At 42.7% G+C, this 19528-nt stretch overlaps 1 protein-coding gene and 1 long non-coding RNA gene across 5 annotated transcripts in view; one reads left to right on the top strand and one right to left on the bottom strand.

The window, feature by feature from the left end:
• Positions 1-6339: 6339 nt before the first annotated feature.
• The window catches only part of LOC126520957 (uncharacterized), a 123834-nt gene continuing 110645 nt past the window's right edge, over positions 6340-19528 (bottom strand). For all 3 annotated transcript variants that reach the window (XM_050169795.3, XM_055065657.2, XM_050169790.3), the window contains one exon: positions 6340-13719. The gene's annotated coding sequence lies outside the window, so the exon portion shown is untranslated. The remainder of the gene's footprint in view (positions 13720-19528) is intronic.
• The window catches only part of LOC129382154 (uncharacterized), a 241420-nt gene continuing 235605 nt past the window's right edge, over positions 13714-19528 (top strand). For both annotated transcript variants that reach the window (XR_008610239.2, XR_008610240.2), the window contains exon 1: positions 13714-14445. This is a non-coding gene — a long non-coding RNA (uncharacterized lncRNA). The remainder of the gene's footprint in view (positions 14446-19528) is intronic.

Here is a 19528-nt window from a genome sequence, read left to right as displayed (position 1 = left end):
TGATAACTCCAGCAGACGTTTTGTGGTGAAAAGTACGATCCCGAGTTAAAACCTTATGAAATTGCCTACGGGGACTTCATGCGTCAACGACAAAAGGAGACAACACTTCAGTGAACGAGGTTAGGGTTTTAGAAACCACCGGCTGCATAAAGCACCAATTTTTATCTAGCCTTCAAAGATGTCTTAATTTTTTTCTGATAATTTGTATAACTCGCCACATTTTTACAATGATCCTTAGTTGAAAGTTAGTCCTCATCCATCTCTAGTGTCATCCTGTTGCTACTGCTTCATGCTGTGCACCCTTGCAACAGAGTGTGTGTGTGTGTGTGTGTGTGTGTGTGTGTGTGTGTGTGTGTGTGTGCGCGTGCGTGCGTGTGTGCGCGCGCGTGCGTGCGTGTGTGAGTGTGCGTGCGTGCGTGTGTGTGCGTGTGTGTGCGTGCGTGAGTGTGTGTGCGTGCGTGCGCGTGCGTGTGTGCGTGTGCGCGTGTGTGTGCGCGCGCGCGTGCGTGCGTGCGTGCTTGCGTGCGCGCGCACACATGGATTTGGATGTGAAATCAAGTCCTTGGGTGGAGGTATCATTCTTTTCCTGTGCAGTGTCATGAATTTATTAACTATAGTGCAACATAAATACGATGGACAAGAACGAAGTGAACACACAGAGCGCTTTGTTCTAGTTCGTTGTCTATCTGCTGCATTTTAGTTAATAATAAAAACACACCAACACGTCTAGTTTTCAGTTCTTATGTTACGCTTATAAGCCCGCTTGTGTCCTGGAATATCTGCATGGCTACGTATCCTCTAATTTAACTCTTGGCCATGTGCTTGCAAGTCGTGTGTCAATGTCCCGATTTTCCTGACAATCTCGTGTGATGTGCAGGCCCAGACAGTTTCTGGTGAATCCATGCAGGTGTGCAGGGTGTTGTGCAGGGTGTAATTTGCACTACAAGTTGGTTGGTAGTTTGGTTGCTTTCAGTTAAGCTTTTCTAAGTGTAGGGTGACCTGGAATGGTGCTCACTTATATGGGGTTTAATTTTATGTAGTGTCATACTACTGTTACACCGCTACTGCCACATCAGTGTACTATATGTGCCTGATGTTTGCTTGCATCTTCATGATTAGCAACCTTCTCTGTGTGTTTGGCAGTTGCATATAGTCTCCTGGCCTAGTTGTATGCCACCATATTGCACGGTATGGGCCTGTTGTGTTTCAAGTCCAGGTGCTCCCGAGGTTGTTTCTGAAGGGAGAGGTAGTTGTCTTTACATCTCATATGCTATCAGACATAGTAACTTGGGACCAGCTTCTGAGCTCCTGAGGTAAAGAATTTGTGCTGCAGGCTGAAGCTCTGCTCCGTCTAGGTGCTTGTTCGTTTGCTCTTTCTCATAGAGGTCTTCAAGCATGGTAAACTCGGAAAGTCCTGCTGTTACCCGATGCCTGTATTCGATGAGTCGTCTTTTTGTGCGCTGCTGGTAATTCATACTGCACAATACCTTGGACACAAGCACAGCATCTGCAATTTTCCGTAGTATCCACTCGTCCACCTCCCATGATTTCAAGATTATTCTTTTCCCCAGGTGTAGAATTTGCGTACAGCCATGTCATAATTGTTTCACCCATGTGCTGGCTCTGCCGTCATGGTCTTATACTAGCTGAGGATTTGTGGGAGTTGACTTGCGGGCATGTTTGTCCAACTATGTGGAGCACAATGTGCAATCCGGGGCAGTTCTTGATTCTAGCCTTTTTTCCGACGTCGATGTAAGCCGACTTATCAGAAAGCGAGAGGCCAGACTGGCCAAGAAAGTCTGCAGTGTTGTCGAGAGCTTTTTGCATCATTCTTGATTTCTGTATAACATAGCTTTCCCATAGACTGTAGTATACCATACGCTGTAGTACTTATTGTAGTATGCCTGTGTTGTTGGTGTGGGTGGGCCAAATGTACCTCCAACTCTCACCTGGAATTTTCTGTCTTTCAACATGTTACTGTTGAACTTAAGTGCTCTACCAGAAATTTTTTTGCTCATCGTTCCTCTTACTAGAGTAGCACGAGGTACTGCTGTTAAAAGCCTCTTCACTCTCTTCATTATTTCATAAGTGGTATTACACAATGCCCTGCAATAAATTTTCTGCTACTTATGGCCCACTCATATCTGCCAGTAGGGACAACTCTTGAAAAAGGTTTTCTTTGTGCTGCGAGTGCGACACAGTATGAGCATTCATGTCTTGACATTTATACATCTGTAGAACCAGCTTGCTGACAGAGTACTTGCTATACCTGATTATGCTTATTTGTGAAGTGCTGTTGAACAATACATATTGATGCAATGAATGTTTACACACTCGAATTATCATGAAAGATGGTTGTTTTACAATTGTGCCCTTTGCTTTCGATTGGTGTTAGATTTTGCATAAGCATGCCCCCCTATGCAATAGTATTTGGAAGTTTAAGGGTTCAATAAAAGATGATGAACTAAACCTAAGTGCAAGAGCTCTTCTTTACCTATGACTCCCATCGAAATACGACTTCCATGGCTGGCAATTCAACCCCTCACCTTGTGTTAGCAGCAGAATGCTATAGCCGCGTGACAGGTGAATAAATTGAAGAACGATATTTTTGTCTATAGATTCTTTTTCTTGTCTGTATGTAAAATTTGGAATAAGTTGGTCATTACAAAAAAGCATCTTGTGGTCCTTTATTGAATAAACCACATATTATGTATAGTTGAAATGCAGAAATTTGTTCTAAAATCCCCGGGTGATATTTTCTTGCAAGCAGCATGGTATTTCATTTCTTATAAAGATAGTAATCACAGCGGATATTGTCATATGGGTTTACACTCTAATATAAGTGATCACATACTTATTAGAACCTTATTACTAGAAACATGTGCGGCACGAATGTTTCTGCACACTTGATCAGCTGTGAACGTGCAAGAACTGCTTGTACTTAAAAGATTCAAAGTTTCACAGGAAGGGATGCAACTGGCTGACTTCACTACACAGTTTTGATTTACTTTTCTTTAACTCATCGTTTCTACTGTTTTATCCCCACAAGAACAGGCTGTTTGCCTGCTTTTCGCATTGTTGCATGAGTTTTACATGACGGTGCAAGAGGGTACGTTGTCACTGTGCCACTATAGCAAGCGAATAATTTACTTAATTTACTAGCTGTAGAGTTAATTACCTTTCAAAGCAAATGTTAATACAGGTGCAGTAAGGATACAAAGTCCGCAACATATTCAATGTTTATTGGTTTCTGTGCAAGAAAAGAAAATTCCCCCAAAAAGAGGTGCAACTTAATGTGCATGTAATATTCGAAAACAAATTAACGTGCTGTTTATCGATGCCACAGATTTAATGCTATCGTAGAAAATTCATTACAATCACCTATACTTTTGCTCTATTAAATTTAATAAGCGAGGTAGATAACCTTTCAAGATGCATAGGGAAATTCACGCTTGGAAACCGACAAGAAAATGCGACGGTACCGCGTTCAGCACAATGTTGAAACTGCGGGTGCTTTGTGCCGAGGTCGAAATTGTTTAAGCTGCTCCGTATGTGCGATTTTTATACACTATTCAACAAAAGAAGATTGTGAAGACCCCGAAAGGCCATGTCGTCTCGTGGCAACTAGCAAAGGTGTATGAAGCAAACGTGAACATGCACTTCATTTGCCGCGTGGCGTGTCACCGCACGCGTAGAAATGAGAGAATGGAATCTGCGGTACAAGTTTTTTATTTTCCCTTCGCATATGTATCGAATTCGGTAATTCACATCTCTGCGCATTGCACTTGTTGAGGGAGACGCCATTTCCCAAAACAAACCTGCGAAATAGCTCTCAGCGCAATTTCGACGGAAAATCGCAGCGATTGCTGCGACGGTGCGACTGTGTGACCAACCAGTTGGTCGCAGCCGACAATCGGGGGGTCAGCACTGCGACTGCGATTTTCGTTGCAAACGACGGAAATCGCACTTCCGGTGCGACGAAAATCGCATCATCTGGAACAGGCTTCATGCCCGTGCCTCGTGCGTGACAAAAGAGGGCGCGCTTCTGCCCCACCTCCCTCGCTCGCGCATGCGAGGCAGAGCCGCGTTCGCCAGCTCACCCTCGCACACTTTCACCCGCACACAGCATACTGTGCGCGGCGACGGTATTATAGTCCTTGGACTTTATACGGAACGTCATGGCGACGCTGATGGCAGAAATGCGCCTGGAGTGTCCTGCTGTCGCAATTAAAACAAACGTAGATACGTAGCCCCCTCAAGTGTGTGATGTACCCCACGAATGCTTATGCATTAGAAGTATTTTTTACACCAGGAATCTAACCCACAGGCTTCCTGGGCGAGAGCCAGGTATCCTAGCCACTAGACTTCCACATGCCACATCTACAGTGACCCATGTCAGCGTGAAAGAGGCTCGTTGAAGAGCAGCTCCTATGTACACATTGCCGCATACTCAGTGAACCAAGTTGGTGCAACGGTTGGTTTTGAACCATGTTCCTTTGGCACAGCAGCCTGATGCACTACCCATTCGACCACGGACTACTCAGTTAGCCGGGTAGACAGGAAAACAGTTAGATACAAAAAAGATACATAATAAAAACACGCAAACCTAGATACATAGATCGCGGAAAGTGCGTGAAGTACCCTAAGAATGCTAACACATTAAAATTGTGGCCGAACCCATCTCACGATGAATGCTGATATTAACACGATTAGCAATGAAGAAAAGTAGTGACGCACTATATATCCACAACACATCATGTACGAGACATGTATGCATGCAGTGCTACCAACTGGACATGCTGGGTCATTCAGCGGTGCCACCACATGGGGCACTTGTGTTAATATACATTCAAGGAAGTTGCCTGAATACATATGACGCAAGTTTGATTTCACCCAAGCACTGGAGAAATTTTAAAGAACTTTTTTGGCCATTGAAGAACAGCATGTACTAAGAGCACATACCAAGCGACCCAAGTTGGCGTAAAGGAGGTTCACTAAAGAGCGACACAAACAGTGGCACGTACCTAGTACCCAGTAATGCATGTTGGCGTGAAATGGGCTATGAGCAGCACATACTCAATGATCCAAGATGGTCCAGCGGCTGGTTTCAAACCTAGTTACCTCAGCACAGCAGTCCGATGTTGTACCTATTAGACCACGAACTTCCCAATGACCCAAGTGAGAGGGGAAATGGTTGGTCGCGCATAGATAGATAGATAGATACAGACCAACAGCCCTCAAAAAGTAGGTGTAGTATCCTAAAAATGCTAATGACATTCATAAATGTGTGTGTGTGTTTGTCGAACCTGTGTGTATGTGTGAATGCTCTCACATTAACTTAGACAGTTATCGGGAAATAAGTACTGCCATAATTTTTCCAGTGAAGTTTCCAGTGAAAGTTTTCTACATTGAATTTTGAGCTATCACGTTTCTCTGTTGGTGGATCTGGTTGTGCGTGAACTATTCTTTTAAAGTAAACAGCTTTCTTTGGCTCTTTCGGACATTTTCATGGTCACTGGTTGGTGCGATGGTGGTAGGATCTGGAGGAGGGAAGGCGAGGAAATGTGCCAAGGAAAACGGCACATGCTCTCCGGCAACCGAGTTACAAAGGGACCGTCCTGCCTGAGCTTTCTCACTCATTCATCGCGAGAAGGCGAGACAAAGGCCTCATGCTCTCAGACAAGTGATGGCGGGGAGGAATCAGAGGGAGGAGGAGGGGAGGCTGTCGCTTGCTCATTTGTCGCACATCTCGCTAGCCACACGGCCGTGGCCAGCTCATTGTGGACAACGCGATGGATGAAGAAAGCTGGCTATGGTATAAAAGATAAAACTGCTACACAACTACACTTTCAAAAACATTAAATGACAGACTACAAGCAAAAATCCCGATTGTCATGTAGGCTTCCACCGCAAAGCCGAGAAATATGGTTGCAATACCCACTTTGTAAACTTTTGTTGTTGTTCCACTTCTGACATTTTGTTATACTTTGTTTAGTGGACAGATAAGAGCAGCAAGACTTTACAGTAGGTAGTTGCGAAATATTTGATTAGTTTCAAGTATTCAAAAATACCAAACAGTTATTTTTCAAATACGAATACAGATAGTTAATGAGTAAAGTTCATTTAGTATTTAAAACTGAATATTTGCCCACCCCTAAGTTAATGGTTATTTTTTTAATACAAGCACAATCAGTTAATGAGTAATGTTTGATTCATATTCAAAACTAAGCTAATGTGTAATATTCAATTCGTATTCAAAACTTTGACTATTCGCCCAACCCTATAAACTCATAACTTGTGTAAAAACATGTGCAAAACTTACCGAGACAGACAAGAGAATGGAGCTGAAATTGTTCGATTTAATGTCTTATGCACACCAACATCAATAAGATACACACTGGTTTTATACATCTAGCATACATGTAGTGCACATTCAGATGTACACATTCTTTGAAACATAAAGGCATATGAAAAATAGACATATATCATAGAAGAATGTCACTCTATTTGGCACAGTGCAAATACATGTTGATTGTGCTTGAAGAGTCACGATCAGATGAGACACATGAACTGATCGGTGCAGTAAACATGACAACATATCAGAACTCAGGTTCATGACATTTCTGTTTCTCTAATAAGCCATACAACAAAACGCCTTTTCAGAAAAGCAAAGGCGACTTTAGTTTTTGTGCAGAAGAGAAAAATGCAATTAGCACTGGCTGACATCAGTATGTAGCGGCACCAAGTGTGTATGGTGTAGCATATGTAAACCAGTGTACAGATGCACTGGTTTAACTTTCAAACACTGTAGTAATGGCACAAACAGCAGCATTGGGAATGTGTTGGCATCTGTGCACTGTTCCCGAGTTTGTGGCTCCAAGCACATTTACAATGCCAAGTACGGTGCCTATTTGTTAAAATTTGCCTGTCAGGTAATAAAACGTCTTTAATAACTGGAACTGGTGTTAATGAATGTGAGTGAATTTGGGCCCACACAGCTTCAGGCAAAATCAAGTTGGAAGTGATGCTCATAAATTTACACCTTTGCATTTTTTAATATCACGTGAGCATCGGCCACACAGCGTTTCAGCTGTCTTGTAGCGGCGGGACCAGCTACAGTATACTCGGGTGCCTGAAACATTTACAGTTTGAATGTATTCTGCAGCACTGTTTGCTTCAGGAGTGCCCCTCGCTGCTACAAGGCCGCTGGCACACCGTGCAGTCAGAGCTCGCGCCATATTAAAAAATTGCAAGGGTGCACACCTCAGGGTCTGTGCTTTGACTAGCACTTGTGCAGCAACTGAACATATTTGTGTGTGTTGCTATTGTGCAATGGAGTAAACCTCATGCTACCAAAGCTGCACATCTGCACACACATAAGATGAGTGAAAAATTGCTTTATAAAAGACTAGCCCACGTCTTCTGCTGCATTTTCTACTAAGCTCAAGAACCTGGTTTGCTGGCAAGACCATCTTTAAAATCACTTGTAGATGATTTCTGCATTTGTGCTAACCTGTAACAACAGATCAAAAGTTAAGAAACCTAGCATTGCTGGTTCTTTCATGCTAACACACTCACTTGCATCAGGTATCATGTCTATCACATGATATATGACAACATTATACAGCCATGCAGCATGAAGTGACCCGTGATGTACTCCCAAAAGAGAGACCAGGAAGCAAAACTCACTGTTCAACAGGTAGTAATGGTTACCATTATGCCACGTTTAGAAAAGTAACATATTTTCACTAACTGGCTATAACCACAAAAGTAGCACAACCCTATAAAGGAAACCCATGTGGGTTCCTCAAGAGGTTCCTCACACAGATAAATAAAAACCTGCCATATGCAAGTTCTTATGGCAGATGTCCATGCTGGATAGACACTACAGTTAAACTCTGCAATAACGAAATCGGCGGGAAACGCGAAAAGATTTGCTTTCATGAGAATTTCGTTGTTGCGAAAAGAAACAGCACAGATAGGTAATGCATCGCAGAACGAAACTTTACTGTCAAAATTCCGTTAGCCTACTCTGCAAGCTTTGCTCGAGGATATAGAACCGCATTTCTGACACTACTAAGTGCGCCGCATGCGTCGATCAGAAGTGGCAGCACTGCCGTAGCGCAGTATTCTTGATCAATTGCTTTCGGAGATGCAATCACTTTTGCGAGATTTTGCGTAACTCGGCACCGGACACAGAGCAACGGTGCATGCAGCAGCATTTCTCCAGCGCATACTGTTGCGCGTAGGCGCCAACGTGTCCGGTGCCGAGCACAAAAGTGATCGTATTTGTGTACCCGAAGGCAAACAATCGAGATAACGGCCTTTTCGCGCAATCTACGGCTGGCGCCGAATCCGCACGCGATGCGTGTCGGGTGGCACCAAAACCAGTGATCTTGAAGCAAGGGATGCGTATTCCCGGATGATCGCTCAATCGTGGCCCGATGCGTGACACTCCATATGCTGCGACCGCCATCTCACGCGCTATAAAGAATTCCATGTCGGTGGGACGTGGTTTCCTTGTTTTTGCTGCAGTTTTCTCATCGAGGCACACATTACGCAGTGCACTGCGCGATCAGCGATTGTTCTTCGAAACGCGCATTCAGTTTGCGTTCAGTTTCGCCTCACGCGATTGGCCTAGGCCTCGCTGAATTGTCAGCCGCAAGGAATGCAAACTGAAAGCATCGAACAGCGTGCGAAAACCGTCGTCACATGTTGGTAGCAACATGCGTGCCGCTTCAAACGGGCGATCAACAAACAAGATGGTAGTCATGTGGTGTTTCCAGCACACTGACTGCTTCCAGCACTTGGTTTGGTTGTTTTTGTGAACAAAAATGGCAGCGCCCACACATGTGTAATGTGGTGGTATATTACGAAATTTTAGTGCAAAACAATCGTATTTGAGCACATTTTGGATCCGGCTAGCCTTACGCGAGTGGGTAATATGCGGAGTTACGTTCCGGCAAATTTCGTTGATGCGGAATTCCAGTACAGCGACATTTCGTTGCGGAGAGGTACGAAATACATTGAATCCTACGGGCATTCACTAGGGATACGAAACTGTTTCGCTGTCCCGATAATTTCATTGTTGCAGGATTTTGTTAATGCGGGTTTCGACTGTATAGGGGTTCTACACACATCAACTACTGTGCAAGGGTGAACTGCCATTTGGTGACAAATCAACATAACCGGCACTAAGTGCTATTTGCCACTCCGTTTCAGCAAAGTGCTAAGAAAGTTGAAACACGAACAATTTTGAAACTACTTTAGTATGTTTTCAAGTTCACCTGCATCCAAGTTCACGGCATTTGTAACAGCAGCATAATTCAGACTCCAAATGTACACATGGAGCTAATCCATGCTTCAAAACTGGCTACAGAGTGATTATACACTGCACTTCCAAGTATTTACACATTAATGATGTTGGTTGTCATTTGCTGCTGTTTGCATTCCAATTTTTTAGCACTGTACATCTCTCCTCATGTGGTAATGGTGATGCATTGTGACAACGACAATGTCTAATATAGGTTGTGTGCCTGTGTGTCAGTCTAGTTGCAAGAAAGTATCTGTTTTCTTTCGTTACCTACGCAGACCCACGAAAAAGTGGAAGTGAGCCATTCTGTGGCGAGACTTTCAGCATCGCTTTTAACTGGAACCAGATTTCTATATGAAAAAAATATTTTTATGCTGAAGATGCCATTTGTGCGAGCGTGTGCACACTGAATGGAAATGTGTTGCTGGAGTGTGAGCCATCTAACCTCAAAGCAGGTGCTACTTCGATGATTTTTGAACGCCTGCTGGCTTGCTTACTTCTCAAAGCTAGAAGAACAGCCTCGTTCAGCGAAGCAGTATCGTCCACAGACATGATAGGTGTTTACAGTTAACATCTGATAAGTCCTTTAGGATCGCAACCACCAAACAGACTTTCGTGCAAAGGGATGCTTAGCTAGCACAAATCATAATTCCTACCCAAGGAGGCTTTAAAATAAACTCTGCTTCCAGTTCCGGAGTGCCTACCAGTGAAATTGGTTGTGGACTTCAAAGATTTTTTTCTCGCTTCACACAAAATTTACTCCATTAATATTTCTATATCACAGACCTAAAGGTTGCTTATAATGAGTTATCTCACTTATTCTTTATCTGGAGGGCCTTAATGCTTAATAGAGGTATAAACATCGTTAAAAATTAATTTTGCCTAATGTGGAAGTAATTTCTTGAAAATATACTAAAGAAATAGTGTGGCTGAAATATTAATTTCTGTGCAACAAATGTCTAAATGCGCACAATTTTCTGGCTTTGTTAGACAGCCAATTAAACGGTGGATACTTTATAAATGTGTGCACCCAACATGAAACGATTATGCCAGTAGAATATTCTAAAATAATATCTGTCATTGCACTTAGTTTCACACTTGACTAAAATAAATTTCCCTCCAACCAACTTTTGCTTCTTTGCAGAAACTTCAAAGAGCGCTTACATCCCCCTCACAAGTTTTTTTAACAAGAAATATGCATCTGTGAAACAACATTCACACAATCACCAACTAACCCAATTTTTTACAATATAATTGGTGATGGTTACTTTTGAGGACTGGGTCGTTTCACGTGGAATAACCAAAGTCCCAAAACTATGCCTCAGAGATTTTTCAGTGCACCACGGTCACCACCTTATCTCACAGGTCATGCTGAGGAGCCACGTGGTCTAGATGATGTAATGACAGCATTTTATTCAATTTCGGTATCAAAAATGGCTACTTCTGAGAGCCTTGCATGACGTTTCTACTCGTATTTGAAATATCAAACATTGCACAGAGGCTTTTACATATACAGTATATTAAACCAGGCTTTTTGCACGGCCAAAATTTCATTCATTTAGTCTTTAAGAACTCTCCACAGCCAATTAAATTGTTTTCTTTGCTGCACGGGCTACCTTGCGATCCATGCTGTGCCCAACAAATTGTTTAGAGATTGTTGAAAACATTTTCTGTCATTAATAAATTTGCATTTGTGTACACATTTCTGTTACCTTAGCATGAAAATTACAACAATGCCAAGTTGAGAACTTTGTCAGTGCTCATCACATCCTTTTCGTCTCTAAGTCTCTGTCCTTATTCATGTTATTTATCCCTTATTCATGCTATTTATCCCTCAACCTCAAAATCTTGCTTTTTGCAGTACAAGTATTTGTGTACCTCTGCAATATTTTGTCAATCAGATGTTGCTGCAGCGGCATAGAACTGTTGCCTTCTTAACCATTTCACACAACAGAGCAAAGGGCAGCATCTCAAGGACAGTCACAGGTAACATAACTTGTGACATGAACCCACAATTACTTGTACAGGAAATCAACAATTAGCACTCATAAAGGTAATGTAAAAGACATTGTTAACATATACAGTTGAGCCAGTTACGAAACAAATTCAGTTCAATTTACCAACGAGATAAACATGACAGGCACTCAACGCAGAAAAATATACCCTTTCTTCTGTGTTGTTTAGATAAGCATAAATACACGTGCTACCCCCCAGATTGGCTTATTTGTACCCAAGAACAAAGATGAACAAACAGCTTGTTACTACATGTGAAAGAAATATACTAAAAAATTCTCAAATAATTTAGCCCAAATAGTGTCAACATTGACATGCCTGGAAAGGGACAAACACAATTTGGACTATAAATAACAGGAAATCTTACTCCAAGACTTGACAGCAATGCAATTTTTCCCACAAATGTAGCATGAACTTGTAAACAAGGCAAAGGAATCACAGAAAGTTGGAGGCCAGAAGAGATGGTGAACAAGGGAACCGTAAGCCTGGAGCCAACGTTTTGACGAGGGGCCTTGGTTTGATCACAGAAACAGGAGACATGCTACACAATGCCTAGTAAAGTTCTCAGAATCCCTCTAAATCTCTTTGACTGCTGTCATGAGCCAAGCTTGTGCCCAGGGCAGCTCGTGTCATACAAGACTGAGAATGTCAACTGCCAGGTCTCACTGCTGTCAAGATTTGGTGCAGTTGCCGACCGCTCCAAAGCAGCTGCACTTCCAAAGAGCTCAGGACTTGTTTGTTGGAACCTTTACTAGACATCCGAGTGCCTACTTAAATCCATTGCTTTGCACTCAAAAGCCTATCTGTTTAGCTACATACTTAGTCAAAACTGCTTGAAGGGGTTATGATCATCCGACTATTCTCAGTTTATCATTGTTACTAGTCATAGAATACCAAATAGCCTGCTCTCAAGTCTTGTTTAGCTATCACTGTAACTGAAAATGGAGGGGCCAGTATGGTTGTACCCTTAGAAAAACTGGCCTCTGAGCACACATTCTAACCTGAAATTTCAATTTAAGATTGCTGCATCTAATCACCTCCCACCGACAGTTACAGCCATTCCGGCATGGCTTGTGTGACTTTTTAAGAAGTGTGAGGCCACTGCCACGTCGCCTGCTCTAAAACATTGCGAAACCACAAGTGTGCTATCCCACCAGGGCAGCCTACTGCTGTGCGACTTCTCCAGCAGAAACCAAACTTGGCTAAAAGGTACAGGCTGGGTTTTCTGGCACAAATGTTTAGAGCAAAACACTAACGCGTCCGAGAACTGCCAGTCCTTATGACCCACATTTAGGACACACACGAAAAAGAGATGTAGTGTGTTGCAAACAATTGAGACTTATGTGTTCGAAGTTGCTCAAACACCTTATGCTGGCACGTCTGCCCCAAATATAGTAATTAAAGTTAATCATTGCAATTGAGCTAATTAGAAGGAGCAAAAAATATAAGATGCCTCTTGAGGTTGCTGCTAACATGCATACTGGCCTCATCAGCACAGAAAGCTCCCGTCTTTTAAAAAAAACTTGGTGCGTGATAGCTGGAACACCCTGTATATATATCAAATTGAGCTCTGTCGATTTTAACTGTGACAGCTTCTGCACGAAGGTACCCTGATTTATTAATACAAATAATTTAAATGCATCCGACAGCCAGAATGCCTTTTATCGATACAGTCGAACCACATTATAACAAAGTCGCTTCCAGCACCAAACTACTTTCATTGTATGTGATGCTCATCACATGTTGATATCGATGACATAAATTTTAGTATACTTCTGTGCTTAGTATACTGTAGTGTTCATTATATCTACGTGCGACTGTAAAGCAAATGAACTCTTTCAGGACTAAGCAGCCAATGCACTCACTACCAGTGCTTGCAATGTTTAGGATAATACAATGAACTCTCAATCATTCGAAATTTTTAAAACTCTAATTGACAGATAATTTGAAATGCTCTGTCGGTCGCAGCAAAGTCCTATGTGTTTGAATAGAGAAAAACTCCCACGAACTCAAACTCCAAAAATCGCACAATAGTTATTTTGAACAAATTTCTCACTACTATGGGATGCTTTTTTTTGGACAAGCCTGATTGAAAGGTGAAAGTTCAATGCATCGCTAGCTACTGTAATGTTGTGTGCTGTAAGAATGACGAGGAGGAAAGACGCGGGGGATGCCAAACTGGTCCAAGCAGAGCAGCATGTGCGTTCCTTTCCAGTGTGGCTCAAGAGGAACACGCCACCTCCAACAATGGGCATGCGGCGCACATCAAGCCACCATCCTTCTCAGCTCACCCTTGCACGTTCTTCCTCGCACCCACAGCCAATATCGTGCGGTCTTATCGTGCTTGGACTTTATATGGAACCTAGGCTTCCTCCGGCAGATGCCAACACCCACTGGTGGAGGAAAGATAAGGCTGTCAATGCAAGCCCAGTTACGGTGGTCTTGGATTTGTGCGCTGTACCACACAATTGACTGGGAGCTGTATTTAAAGGGGCTCTCTTTAGTTCAAACTCCGCTTTATTATAATAAATTTTCGGTCCCCATAGAATTCCGCTGTATAGATTCTACTGATTTTACTGTATAAGATTCTACTATACAAGTAAATAAGGCTTATTTTCCATAGCTACCAAGTGACGCAAACACACACACGAAAAAAAAAAAAAAACACAGAATACATGAAGCAGAAGAATCAATGCACGAAGTCCATTGTTTTGTTAGGCCGGCTAATCTTGAAATACAATGTTATGTCAAAATGTAGCCCTCTTAAACCTATAAAACTGGGACGAATACATTGTTGCGCTAACAGGAAATAAAGACTTGGAAAGAAAAGCAGGAAATGACAGGTCGAGTGCCGAGTTTGATTGTTTTATTCGTACAGCACAGCTGGCAGAAACAACAGATGCGCATGCCTACAGCAATTACAGTGATGTTTCTTAACAGCTGCATCTTGTTGTCAAACAGAAAAACAGATGTATCACTAACGTGACTCATGCCCCTCTTTTTCATGTGATATGCCTACAAAAGGTCTCTTGCTAACGTATCATCACTCCTGCCAATTATCTTAACCTCAAGCAGTAGCGGCCGACATCTGTCGGCCAAGCAAACCACGCAATGTGCAGGTAAGTGCGCATTCACTTTGGTCATTGCAGACAATTCATGCTCCCATGCACGGTCACTGACACATCTCCCCGTCTGGCCCCCATAGGTCTTCCCACATTTCAGCGGTATCTCGCATATAACACCCGTTGCACATTTCATGTACGGTCTGGTGTGGATATTCTGGCATCCTGACTTTTTGTCAATGCGGCTTATGCACGGACACAATCAAGCCAATTTGCATGGTGCCGAGAAAACAACAGGCACACCAAACCTATTTTCCTGTTAGTGCAACAATGTATTCACCAGATCTCAACCAACTTGCCCAGCAAAAAGTTCTAGTCAACTGTAAAACTGGCATTTTCTTTAAAATAAGCATGCCACAACAAGGAAAAGGCTGCTCCATGGTTACCATAGAGTGCCAAGCTGTCTGAAGCTATCTCTGTGGGAGGTCTGTCTGGTGCCCCGATTGTTGTGAGTCATGACCCACAAGCAACGGACTACGACCATGCATTATGCACCATAGGTGCAGTATGCCCCGTTGACAAGTGGTGAATGAGCCGCATCAGCTCTTAGTAGCTGGAGGTGTTTTATGCCAAATGCTCATTTGCTGCTGCACCTGACATCACCCACTGATTCAAAGCAGGGAACATGCTAAAAAGCTTTATGTAAACAACAAGCAGAATCTCTTAAATAATGCAGATGTAGAAATCACCCTATAATACACCTCCCACTTCATAACTGGCATGCAAGCAGTGATAAGAAATCTCACCATGCTCTGGTGCCAAGTCTCATCACTAGCCTTCTATGATAATCATCAGCACCACCCTCTTTTAATGGTGAGAAGAGCACAGATGCTAGGTGGACTGACATAGTTGCATGTCACCGATTACTGCGAAAGAATTACAATCTCAGAGTTGAAATATCAATGTGCATTCATCAGTATCAAACAAATGCAACCCCAAAAATGTTCCATGTCAAGTATACAGTTTGACGAATGCTCAACAGTTGGTACAAATAGCCAGAAGCCACCTTACTCTCCGAGCGAGTGAAAACAAATGATGTTCAATAAGAATTCTCTGGTGACAATTATGTCCTCACTTAACCCCTATGGTAGCTTGCTCAATACGAAACTAACAGCACTTTCTATTTCGTTCGCCGATACATTTTATGTTTTACCCACCGTAGTTGCTTAGTGGCTACGGTGTTGGGCTGCCGAGCATGAGGCCGCGGGATTGAATCCCGGCCACGGTGGCCACATTTCGATGGAGGCGAAATGTGAAAACACCTGTGTACATATATTTAGATGCACATTAAAGAACAGGGGGTGGTCCAAATTTCTGGAGTTCCCCACTACGGCGTGCTTCATAATCAGATCGTGGTTTTGGCACGTAAAACCCCACAATTGAATTAAATTACACTCTCGCCACCCATGCATTGAGCACAGCACAGTAGTGTCTAATCACAGCAAAAAGGCAAAGAAATATCAAAGCAATTAAAGAAGCAGAGCACAATATCATTGCACAATACGGTAACCTAGTCATTTGTAGATAATCAATTTGGTGGTTGCAAGTACGTTGGTAAAATCAGTATTCGTGATGTGTACTAGCTTTATACTTTGCTCATTGTGTTTTCAGGTCATAAGCAACTATAACACAAATAAAATTATTTCAGCTAGAACATTAACTAGCAATAATGAAAGTAATTCATCAAACAACAGTAACTTTATTGTAAGAAATGCATGCAAGTAGATGCACAAATGTTATCATTTTTCAGCATGATTAATCCCATCTTTCAATGCACTTATCATGCTAGTGCATTAACGGTCATATCCTATTGTCAAAAAACAATCTTGCTTTTCATCAGGTATACACAACCTCTTTTATATTCCTGATTCCATGCTGTGGGAACAAAAGTTACAGGGTGCAAGATTAAGAATGGAAGGGGGATGCTGTAAGAATTGGAATCATCTCTTACAAAATCCATTAGGTTTGACACTCTGCCTGTGTCTGAAAACTACTCACTGCTCCTAAATTTTGCATAGAGTTGATAAGCCCAACATCAGCCATGTCTGAACAAGTTGGTGCACGATTGCTGTAGCGTACAGCCTTAATTTACAGACAGGACAGAAGAAGCAACATGACACAGCCATTTGTTGTCTTGTGTCTTCCCTTCCTGGATGTAAATTTTGGCCGTATGCTACATAAAGTTGATAAGCTGCCCTTCTGAACATGTGTGTTGCCATCTATTGCAAAGTGTTAGCATGTTTACCCCTTTCAGGGTCAATGATGTAAATATACAGCGCAGCGAACAAGTCCAAAAATGGTCAATGGCGTATATTTATGGTGCCATCTGTGCACTTAAAAAGCGCGCCAATTTCCTAACTTTTTCTTTTCTGTCATGTGCTGCCACTATGTGGGAATACAGGGAATTTTTTTCATGTGCCTCCCTCTCTCGGTTTTCATTGCATGGTTTGTTTTGAGCTAGTTTGCTCCCGCACGTCTATATCCTACTGCTTGCGCATTGGCGCACGGGCGGGCAGGTGGCGGTTTGGGTTCCGTTCCACGGCCGGTTTCAGCTTCTTGTGCTTGCAAAACTGATGGCTATCTCGTTGCTAATTGCTCATAGGACGACCGCTTGTTTCTCGCTTGTTTAGTGCTCACATGGGTGCGCATAGGAAGGATACCGCCGTGCATATGTTTCTGTTCCACTTTTCTTTTTTTTTGACACTCGCGAAAACTAATTGTCTCTGGTTGGCGATAAGATGAAGATTAGTGGAAGTTTGTCACATATTTTGCTTTTTTGATGGGCACACAACCACACAGTTTTCTTGAGTGCGTGCATCTACGCAGTTCAATTACACTATGGATGTACATATTAGTGCAAGAGCAGGAACATTTGATTGAGTGTTGCGAAATATATTCTCGTGTGCGCACTTTCAAAGCCTTGAACTATGTGTATAACAATGGATGAAAGTTTTCATTCTTATAAGTTTATTTCCTTTTTTATTGTTGTTATTTATGAATGAAGAGTACACATATACCAACACAAAATATTTTTTTTCTCACTTTACTGTCACCCTAGAAAAATTACGGTAAATTTTTTTCGAAACAAGTCCCTGAGAAGAATTGGAACCTGCAATAAAAAAAATCGACCCTGGGCGGTCGCAAATGGCAAAAAATATCTATCCTCAAAGGGTTAAGAAGGATGTGTTTTACATGTCTGCAAGTTTCACATGACTACAGTGGAACCTCGATTATACATCCCCAGTCATGCACCGACCCACATGTTATGATAAATTGGTTTGGTCCCAGCAAAACCTGCACAGAAATAATATATTAAAATCCCCGATTATGTGATGCAATTTTACGCCGACCCCGCCTCGTACGATGCCTATCTGGTACCGTCCAAGAAAAAGAAAGAGAAGCCCTAAGCAGACGCAGGCTGGCACATGAGCACACTGCAGCCAGGTGATAATGGGTGTGCCATGTAACCATGCCGTCCTCCTCTTGTCCTCCGCCACGCTGTCACCACTGCTATTCCTCCACGTCTGCAATACTACTACGCTGCTGTACTCAATGCATAGGTGGTGAGAGTGCAGTTAGTTTTTTATTGAGCAAGCTGCCATAGAGGTCAAGTGTGGACTTAATTGTCAATGGATAATTATTGTTAATAGTTTTTAGCGCAAAAGAAACGCATGACACGAGAGAAGGCACAGAGGACACAGTGCTACTAACAATTGATGCTTTATTGTACTTGGTCACAGTATATATGGCACCGTACAATAAAAGACGAAAAGAGAGTGTAACATCCCCACAGCGTAATAGATATACATAAACAGAAACAATGATTGCATGAGCTGCCCATATGTCACATTGTCAGAGAAGGAGATACTGTTCTTGTCACAGTAGCGGTGGCTTGTTATGCTGTCAGGCAATATATGATGCTTCTGTCTTTTATTGCATGGTGCTATGTATACTGTGACCAAGTACAATAAAACATCAGTCGTTAGTAGCACTGTATCCTGTGTGCCTTCTCTCGTGCCATGCATTTCTTTGCACTAAAAACGATTAACATGCAATACCAAGTAACCCATCAGTCTGTTTTGTAGAGAGTTCTTATTCAACATTATTTATTTTCACTCACTCAGAGAGTAAGGAGGCTTCTGGCTATTTGTAGCAGCTTGTGAGCATCCTCTGAAAAGCCAGCTGGCAACCCTCAACCACGCCCAGTGAGCCACAGAAGCCAGTGGGGCCCTGGAATAGGGGCTCTACCCATATGCACCACTCAGATTTATGATTCAATAAAGTTGTTCTCTCTCCACCTCCGTTTCTACCAGGAAGGTTGTGGACTGCTACTGCTGTTTACGTGTGCAACGTTTTCGGTTCCAAGACGTGCTTTCCTTTTTAGTCTGTGAGGAAGTTCCCGAATTCTTGGATGCAAGTGGCACTTGGAATTCTTGGATGCAAGTGGATGCAATTCTTGGATCAAGTGCATTATCACAGCTCACAATGTTGCGGATCCAAAAACTGCTGACGCTCAGAGAGAAACTTTGAATAACCAGAGGCCGAGAAGCAGAATGGGACAACAAAGGCCAGCATTGCCCATGACCTCAATATCCCTTATTGTCACTGAAAACAATTCTAGCCGAGAAGGACAGAGATTTACTGAATGCAAGCAAGTTCGGCCTGAAAGGAAAGGCTGCGAAAGATGGAGAATACGTCACCATGGAGTGGTTGCACCAGGCAGACAGCTCAGAGATTGCCGTGAACGGTGTAATTTTGAAAGAGAAGGCAGAGATGGTTGCACTGCGCTGCAACATTGATAATTTTAGATCTTCTAACTGCTGGAGTTGTACCATCTATGAGCAGCACAACTCCAAAGACAATGGACTTGTGTATAGCCATTGCAGTGGAGAAAGCGAGTCCATCAGCCCCTCAACTGTTGCAGAGGGGACTGCATCACTGCCAGAAAAGATACAGCAATACAAGCCGTCTGATGTATTCAACATGGACAAGACTGGGGTTTTATGCAACCCGAACAAAGTTCGGCATAAGGGGAGAGATTTGCCATGGCAATAAGCGGAGCAAAGATCTCACCATACTG

This window comes from Dermacentor andersoni, chromosome 3, assembly GCF_023375885.2.
Source record: "Dermacentor andersoni chromosome 3, qqDerAnde1_hic_scaffold, whole genome shotgun sequence".
Lineage (NCBI taxonomy): Eukaryota > Metazoa > Arthropoda > Arachnida > Ixodida > Ixodidae > Dermacentor > Dermacentor andersoni.
The sequence above is the reverse complement of the archived record's forward strand: the minus strand, read 5'-3'. Positions and strand labels throughout refer to the sequence as shown.